The 9,652-nt window shown below is 38.7% G+C and overlaps 1 pseudogene; it reads left to right on the forward strand.

Annotated features, from left to right (window-relative positions):
• The first annotated feature begins 1,089 nt into the window (after window positions 1-1,089).
• On the forward strand, window positions 1,090-9,652 carry LOC141826297 (uncharacterized; annotated as a pseudogene).

Below are 9,652 nucleotides of genomic sequence, written 5' to 3' on the forward strand. Positions count from 1 at the left end.
GAGTTGATCCAAAACAAGTCAAGTTGAGATTGAGAGGCGTTCTTCTGGGATTTTTGGTTTTTTGATCGGGTCTTGTGTGATGGTAAGAAGGCGATTGATTTGGAAGGGAAGAACTGATTTGTTTCTGTTTCTGTCATTTCTTGTTAATCCGATCTGTTAACAATTCTTGAATTTAGGTTATTTGGTTAATGCATTAGTAATTGTTTTTTGTCTTCATCTGTTTTCGAGTTTCCTTAGCTTCATTTTCAAATTTCTTGTATCTGAATTCTTTCCTTTGAACTTATGCATTTGTTACTATTCCGTATCAATTTCTGCTTTTGTATCAGATTGTTTGATTGTTTAGTTTAAGCATTTGTTGTTTTGGTGAGTTAATTGTAGTGATTAGTTAGATCACATCTTTGTCCTACAAGCAAGATTGGTTTCTTTGAAATTTAATTTCTTGTCTTAGTCTAGTTTTTACATTCCATTAGTTCTTGCATAGCATGTTAAGTTTTAGTTGTTGATTTCATACCCTTATTGAATTTGTAAGCTTTGCATTAGGGTTTCATAGTCATTAGCTTGAGTTCCGATTCCCCACAAGCTAAGGAAGTTGAATTTCATGTTCCATGATTAGTGTAAGCTTGCTTGAATGCTAATTAGTTTAGGATGATACTTGGAGATGAATTGAGTTGCATTCCTAGGTTTGTTTGATACTTAGTTTCAATTGTTTCAGATTTAGGTTAACAAACTTGCATTCTTCATTCATTGATTGATTTGAATTTACATTTCATTTGAAAACATTAAAAGGACAAAAATCAGCCATTTACAAAGAAAACCCAAAAAGATTTATTTTTAGCTTGAATTTAACAATTTTGTACTAGTCCTTGGAAAAATAGGACTTAAGGCCCCTATACTTCATTAGTTTTGTAAGCTAAGGATTTTTTATTATAAATTTAATTTGAGGTTCACTCGTGACACTAGTTATGGGCATTATCAACTTTTGGTTCTATTGCCGGGGAATACACTAGTAGAGATTGTTTGATTTGAGCTTGTGCATATTTTCATTTTTTTTTCTTTTTTGTTTGTTTTTGCTTTGATCATTGTTGGTTTATGACCAGGTCTGCAGGTGGAAATTTAGTTAAGTTTGATCCAGAAATTGAGAGGACTTTTAGAACTTTGAGGAAGCAAGAAAAAGATTCAAGCAGGCCCATGGCAGAAAATCACAAAACTATGAAGGAGCTTGCAGCACCTGATGATGCTTATTAGTATTCTTGCATATCTTACCCAGAGTTGGATGGAGATTTTGAGCTTAGATCTGGACTCATTCATTTACTTCCAAAGTTTCAAGGGCAGTCTAGAGAAGATCTTTAATAGGCACTTACGTGAATTTCATATAGTTTGCTCTACCATGAAGCCTCAGGGGATTTCTGAAGAAGATATTAAGTTGAGAGCATTTCTATTTTCTTTGACTGGAGCAACTACGGATTGGTTCTATTATTTGCCAGTTGGACATATTGCAAGCTGGATTAACATGAAGAAGGCATTCTTGGAGAAATATTTTCTTGCATTAAGAACAGCAATTATTAGGAAGAACATTTGTGGCATTCAACAAGTGATAGGAGAAACTCTGTATGATTATCGGGAGACGTTTAAGAAGTTGTGTTCAAGCTGTCCTCAACATCAAATTAGTGAGCAATGACTTGTTCAATATTTTTATAAAGGTTTACTTTCTATGGATAGCAACATGATAGATGTAGCAGCTGGAGGAGCTTTAGTGAACAAAACCCCAAAGCAAGCTAGAGAATTTATTTCCAACATGATAGAAAATTCACAACAATTTGGGAGTAGAGCACTTACTATAAGAGGGGTCAGTGAAATTCAATTGGTTTCAAATGAACAAAAGGAGATCAAGAACTCATTATTGGAATTGACATCTTTAGTGAAACAAATGGCTTTGAATAACATGAGCAAGGATCAAAATTTTCCAATAGCTTCATCAACAAATCAAGCCATGAGAGTGTGTAGCATTTGTTCAAGTCAAGAGCAAAATTTGGATTTATGTCCTAATCTTCAACAAGATGAATCATTAGCTATTTTGTCTAGAGCTCAATTTCAACAAAAGAATGACCTATTTTCATCCACTTTACAATCCGAGGTGGAAGGATCATCCAAATTTGAAGTATGGGAACTCATTTTATCAACAACAACTTTCCCAATAATTTCAACATCAACATCAGCCACAATTCTAGAATTTTCAGCAACATTATCAGCTACCACAACAACAATTTTAGAAAGGACAGCTTCAACATCAAGTCCAATAGCCTTCACACCATTTTTAGCAAGTGAATCAACCATTTTAGCATCAATTCCAGCAAAATCAACAACAATACCAACCACCACAACAATTTTAGCATAACTACAATAGTTTCCAGCAACCGTATCAATCACAACAACTTGGGTTTCAAACATTTCAGCAACCAAACCAATAATTCCAGCCATAATTTCAGTAGCCATTTCAAAATTTCCAACAGCCAATTCAAAGCTTTCAAAATCAGAATTTTCAAAGCAACAATTTCCAACAACCTTCATGTTGGTGCAGTCTTGCCCCAAGCATAATTGGATTTTAATGTTTGGCTAAAATGAGTTTAAGCTAGGCAATATTGGTGATCAAACATGTGAGATTAGAGTATACAGGAAAGTCCAGGTTTGAAAACTAGACAAATGGTGAAGTCTCGGAGGTACGACCTCTTGGCAAATGGTGAAGTTGTTGGCGTTCTGGATCTCCGTCCTGCGATCCGGATTCTATCTGCTCCTAGAAGCATAGATACCCCACAGGACAAAAATTTATCCCGCCCTGGATCAATTGACAAAGTCTACAAAAGACCAAGTCAATTGATCCTTCAGGATCGCCGATTCCTAAATTATTGTCTACGGTTTATTTAACTAGTTCTAGAAAATTAAAAACTGCGGAAAAATATAAAATTTGCTAGAACCTCGAAGATGACCTCGGAGCCTTCCGCTGTATTCCTTTCATCTTCCTGGACGTTGGGTGGACAACGATCCTCGAGAAATAAGAACTACAACCTCCGGATGACTTTCTCTTGGATCGACTTTCTTCTTCTCGCAGCAACTTCGCCTTGTCTTGTTCCCTTGCTTAGATCCGGCCACCACTTGAACAAAGAGGTTCGACCACCTCAAGAGAAGAAGGAGAAGGGGTGGTGGAAGAAGAAGAAGGAAAAGGGAAGGAGGAGCGGTTAGGGCCGGCGGCACCAAGGAGAAGAGGAGGGTTTCCGAAATCATTTCGGTATAACTTCTCCTCTCTTGAATTGATCATCTAGTTGCCGCCCACCCCCTCTTCTTTTATAGCCTCACGCCCAAGACCAAGCACCTCTTGCCAATTCTAAATTTTTCTATAATTTTGATTGATTCCATGAACCAATTATAAATTATAGAAACTTATTGAATCCTGGCCTTTAGATTTGTCATGCTTGGTTTCTAGCCATTTGATCTTTTCGGAAATAATTAAAAGTATTATTTCCAACCTTATCTAATATGGCCGGCCACATTGAATTATTTCCATGAATTAATTCAATATTAAAAGGAAATAAAACTTAAACCGAAGAGATCTCATCCATCAGATGCAACTTAATCTCATCTAACGGTTACGATATAATCTCCTTTAATATAACTTGATCTCATCGATCCAATGGCCATGATTGATCCTCTTGGGCGTGTGGTTCAATGAACCATGTCTAGTTCACCTCGTGAACCGGTTCTTCCTTCCAAAGAGAATTAAAACCGAACCGGATAGATCTCGTCCATCGGAGATGACTTAATCTCATCCAACGGTTCTAATCTATTCTCTTCTATTCCTTTTTATTTATTTCGATCCAATGGATGCAACTTGATCTAATCCCACGGATACAAGTTGATCTCATCCATTAACCAATCCTACGGTCGAGAACTAATCTCATCCAACGGTCGAGATTCAATCTCATCCGACGGCTGAGAACTAATTTCATCCGTTTGATTGCATCCTTTTGAAGATGTCTTTAGGCTACAGCGGGGACCTCGAGGAGGTATTAGATCTGGCCTTCTGATGGGTTTCGGATCCCGTATTCAACCCTGAATACACACCTACATCCATCAATAACGATCCATTCCACTAGAGGATCATTATTGCACTACCAATCTAATCCCCAAATTACATTATGGGTTCCTTCTTATTATTTTATGCATTGCTCCCCGTATTTAAGTTATCGTATGTCCGTCAATTATCTGAGTTCACTGACAAGTCAATAATCGACATCTAAGACCTTGAATAGTACCACTCAACCTTATTGTCAGCCGGACCAAGTCCACTTGCAAGATTTGACTTGACAATCCTTATGAGCTCTCCAAGGGGACATCATCAGCTTACTGGGACACGGATTCCTTCTATAATTAATGGCACACCGTATAGATAGTAACATCACCCAACTTATCGAGAATAATTGATCTGACGGAAAGATCTCACCCTTTGGTAAATCAAAGCAATGATTACTAACTATAGGTGCCCATTTATTACATCGAGATTAAGAGTGCATAAGTATAATAACAGAGGTCTTGTTCAATTTATGAGTCAGAGTAAATTGAACAACCTCAATGGTCCTACTCAATACACACAAAGTACACTAGTGTAATTCTACAGTCAAGACAGACTGTCACTGAATTACACTACAACCATTCCCGATGGGTTGTCCGACGCCATCTTGGTTTTGAGCCTAAGTTTATAATTCACAAGGGACTGATAATCATGGTCTTCTGTGTCTCACAGACACCAAGTTATCTACAATGTAAATTAAGAGGACTTTATTGCAAAATATACTATTGCAATCATTTGACCAAAACATGATTTCTTATTTCATAAATGTTTATATACAAGTCTTTTGAGTATACTTCCTAACAGAAGTCTCGGAGGTGCGGCCTCTTGGCAAATGATGAAGTCCCGGAGGTGCGACCTCTTGGCAAATGGTGAAGTCCTGAGGTGCGGCCTCTTGGCAGATGGTGAAGTCCCGGAGACACGACCTCTTGGCAAAGGTGAAGTCCCGGAGGCGCGGTCTCTTGGCAAAGGGAGACTTAGCATGACGAAGCTGAGGGAAACGTCTCAAGCAAGTACAAGGAAGGACACGAGGCTTGTGGAAGATGTTTGAAGGCTTACGTCTAGACTAAGGGATAAAGAAGGAAGCTGAAAGGGGATTTTCAGCTTCACCAGTCGACTGACACTACCATCAGTTGACTGATATGTTGATTAGAAACACACAGAGACCTTGGTGACTGATCAGTCAACTGACCAACTGACTAGTCGACTGATTGATCAGTCGACTGACTAGTTGATCAGTCGACTGATGGAGCTAGCAGTCGACTGATATTCGAATGTTGGGCTAAAAACTGGAGCAATAAACGCAATCTAAAGTAGTCGTTGAAGCCCGTCAGTCAACTGGTCCCTGGGGCAGTCGATTGGAATCGCGAAAAATATAAAATGAAGCTTGAAGAAGGTGTGATTTTTATTCTATCATCTCTGTAAGATTTTCAAGTGCTATCTTTCATATTCTTCCAACATACTTCACTATTCATTTATGTAAGAAGAAGAGAGATTGTTTATAAAGGTTTCTCCACATTCAAAGAGTGCTTTGAGATGGAGAAGTTTCATAGTGGAAAGGTCGCATGCTGTGTGTGGATCCTTGGACTAGTCACCTCGCAGAGGTGGATACCAAGTAAATTGAACAGATTAGCATTGGTTTCTTTTATCTTGCTTTTGTTTTTGTGCTTCCGCAAATAATTTTGTAGGCAAGAGCAAAAATCACTATTCACCCCCTCTAGCAAACGCACTGGTCCCAACAAGTGGTATCAGAGTAGGTCCCTTTCACGCGAACTAACATTCAACCGAAAATTTCAAATAGCGTTTCAATAGTGATACAACACTGCACGACCTCCCTACTTCGATGGTAATGACTTTACATATTGGAAAGGTAAATGGAATATTATTTGATGAATGACAATGAAAACTGATTTAGTATTGTAGATGGCTTTGAGAAACCGAAGAACGCTTCTGGTGCTCCTCTCCCTACCAAGGAATGGTCGAAGGATGTATGCAAGAAAGCTTAAGATAACGCAAAAGCCACAACCACCTTGCAATGCGGACATTCCAAAGAACAATTAAGCAAGGTCGGACCATTCGACTCAGCCAAAGAGCTTTGGGAGAAACTCATCGAACTAAATGAATGTTCAAGCGAATCAAGACGAGCTAAAAGGGATCTTTTGGTAGGACAACTCCAAACCTTCACCATAAAGCCCAACGAGATGGTAAGTTAAATGCACGGGCAATTCAAGGAGATCGTGAACGGTCTTCATGTAATAGGTGAGAAAATCGACAACTGGGACTTGGTAAGGTACGTACTTCAAGCTTTTCCCAGAACCACTCAATGGGCATCAATGGTCGATGTCTTGGGAATCCTATGCGACAAAATCAAAATTACAGAGGAAAATAGGATCCCTCGAGCGATCCATGCGAAAGAAAACTCGTACAAATTTAAAACATAAAATTTTATCTAATAGAAATCACCTTTGATGCGTGCCCTTCGCTTATCCTGCTCATCCAAAGGTCGTCGAATCTCTAACACATTCAAGTGTCCGTGCCTCTATGCGTATCCACACGAACACTCACTATTGGAGAAAGATGGTTGTGCTAGCAACCTTTGTGGATTTTAGACAAGAGGGGGAAGAGGAATTTTGTGCACAATAAGAGAAGGAGGAAGAAAAATGAACTAACAAGAGTTCTTGCAAGAAGAGCTCTTTTATACACATGCCATGAATACCAAGGATTTTTAGGCTTTTGGTATTCCTTATCAATGCATGATAAATCCTATTAATCAAGCATGATAACTCTCATGCATGTAACCTCTCATGCATGTAACTTCTCATGCATGTAACCTCCTCCTCTTCATTGCATGATTAATCGACATTAATCATGCATGATAAATTAAATCCAATTTGAGTCTAACTCAAATTCAACTCATGCATGATAACTTTCATGCATGTAACTTCCTCTTCTTTATTCCAAAATTAATCCACATTAATCATGCATGATGAATCAAAATTCATCTTAGTCTAATTTGAGTCTAACTCAAATTCAACCAAATTGAGTCTAACTCATGTCTAGGTCATCCAATAAGCTTAATTGTGCTTTTAGTCAAACTAAAATGAATTCATCTCCAAATAGAGTGTTATTTGTGTGTGACCCAATAGGTTCTTGTAACGTTGGCAATATTTCTAAAACACATTTTAGTAACATAAGCAATGAGCAATATCTAGATATGCATCATTGCTATCCAAGTGAAAAGAATGTCGAGATCCGACATAACCTCCGTGACTATGATAATGTATGACCATGCCCTTCTATCATTGATATCTAGATTAATTAATGAGGCATAGACTGTGTCATCTTCTTTTCAATCTTTATGTTTCTTGATCCCCAAGTAGACTCACTCAAACAAATGGGCTCAATATCTCATATTGACTCATTTGAGCATGGTCATGCATTTCGTGGTCCTTGATAACACTTATTTTCATAGTTTACTTTGGCTCTAAAACTTGATATTTTGACCCTCTCGTTGTGTAACTATTGAATATTAACACATATTACGAGTAGGAGCTTATTTTGAACCCTATTGCTTATTCCTATAAATTTTGGGTTGAATCTAACATTTTTTTATGTATTTTTCTAGGATACTTAAAGGGCCATGAAGTTGAACTAAGCTGGAGCACGTTTTGACGTGTTTGGAGGTCATTCAAAGTGTTTCAGAGGCTCCCATGGTCGTGCTTCATCTCTTCAGGTCGTGCCCCACCTTGCCTAGGCCGTGTCTCATGAGGCACGGTCGTGCCTACTTAACAGAAAAGAAACTTCTCTAGACCGTGCCCATGAGGCACGGCCGTGCCTCATTTTGCCCAGGCCATGCCAGAAAGGCACGGCCGTGCCCATTTTCCAGAGGTGCGCCGTGCCTAGGCCGTGCCATAAAGGCACGGCCATGCCCATTTTCCAGAGGTGCGTCGTGCCTAGACCGTGCCGTGCTATTTTTCCAGAGGGGCGCCGACCCCAGACCGTGCCAAGAAGCACGACCATGTTGTTTTTCCAGAGCCATGCCTTACCTAGGCTGTGTCTTCAGACACAGCCGTGTCGCGGAGCAGGTTTTGGGGTATAAAAGCTAATTTTTATGAAAGAAACACCATTCTTCCCTTTGGACCTGACCTAGGGGCTAGCCGCCATTTTCCTTTCACCGTCATCATCATCCTCACCCATCACCACTCCTGGAAAGAAGTCAACGGGGATTCCGTCTTCAAATCCGACCATCTTCCATCCACCAAGGAGTCAAGGGAGTTCCATGTTCCTTTATACCATTTCATCTACCGCTTCAACCACACCGAGTTTACATCGGAGTTAGGGGTTCCATCGTCGCAGCATCCTTCCGTGGAGTTTTGCCGCTTCACATTGACCTTCGGCCAGGGACATTGGGAGAGTCATTTTACTGTCTATTTATCAGCTTAGATTGAATTCTGCACATTAGATGTTTGTTTAAATTTCCCTTACAGTTTTGGATGTTGAATATTCTTAGTTTTCCTTTGTTTACTTGTTGATGCATTTATTTAATTTGTTAACGCACTTCCTTATTTCGTTAATGCATTTTATTCTTGGCACTTTCGTATTCGCAACTCTATTTACAATGCTCCATGTTCTTGTTGTTCTTTAGACTTAGAACTCAAAACAATAACCCCCCATCCAATACAAAACAAACTTCAAATCCCCAATTTCAATAACATCTAGAATTACCATACATCGACTACTATCATTCGGGAGACGACTCGAGTTACCCTATACTACTTAGTTAGGGGATTCGGTAAAAATTAAGTTGAAGTGCTCATTTATAACGACAATCTGAGCGCGCACCAATTTTTGACGCCGTAGCCGGGGAGTTGATAGAGGTGTTAGGTATTTCTAGATTTTGATTATTTTCTTTTCATTTTCAATGACTTTTATTGCCTCAATTCCTTATTATACTTGAACTTGTCAAGCATTGTTTCTACACCTAGTTGTCTTGGTTGCTTAATTTCAGGTGAGATAGGAGTGCATGACAAGAACATCTGAGGAACCATTACTTGAATTTGATCGAGAGATTGTTTGATTTGAGTTTGTGCACATTCTCATGTTTCTTTATTGTTGCTTTGATTATTGTTGGTTTACAAAATATATAGAAACTCATTTTACCAATAACCACCTTGTCAACAATTTCAACAGCAAAATTTTTATTTATAGGAACCTTATCAAGGTTTTCAACAACAATTTCAAGGTGGACAACCTCCACATGAATTCCAACAACCTTATCAAGGTTTTCAACATGTGGATCAACAATTTCAACATCAGAATCAGAATTTTCAGCAACAACTTCAGTATTCACAGCCTCAATTCCAACAACAATTTCAGCAACCATTTCAAAATTTTGAGCAACCAATTCAAAGCTTCCAAAACCAGGATTTTCAGCAATTTTCAAGCAATCTTCAGCAGCCCCAAAATCAAAGGTTTCAAGGCAACAATTTTCAACAACATTCATATTCATTGAACTTTCAAGGAAATTTTTAA

Source organism: Curcuma longa, chromosome 4 (genome assembly GCF_044706935.1).
Source record: "Curcuma longa cultivar G26 ecotype Majalengka, Jawa Barat chromosome 4, ITB_CL_G26_1.1, whole genome shotgun sequence".
Classification (NCBI taxonomy): Eukaryota; Viridiplantae; Streptophyta; class Magnoliopsida; order Zingiberales; family Zingiberaceae; genus Curcuma; species Curcuma longa.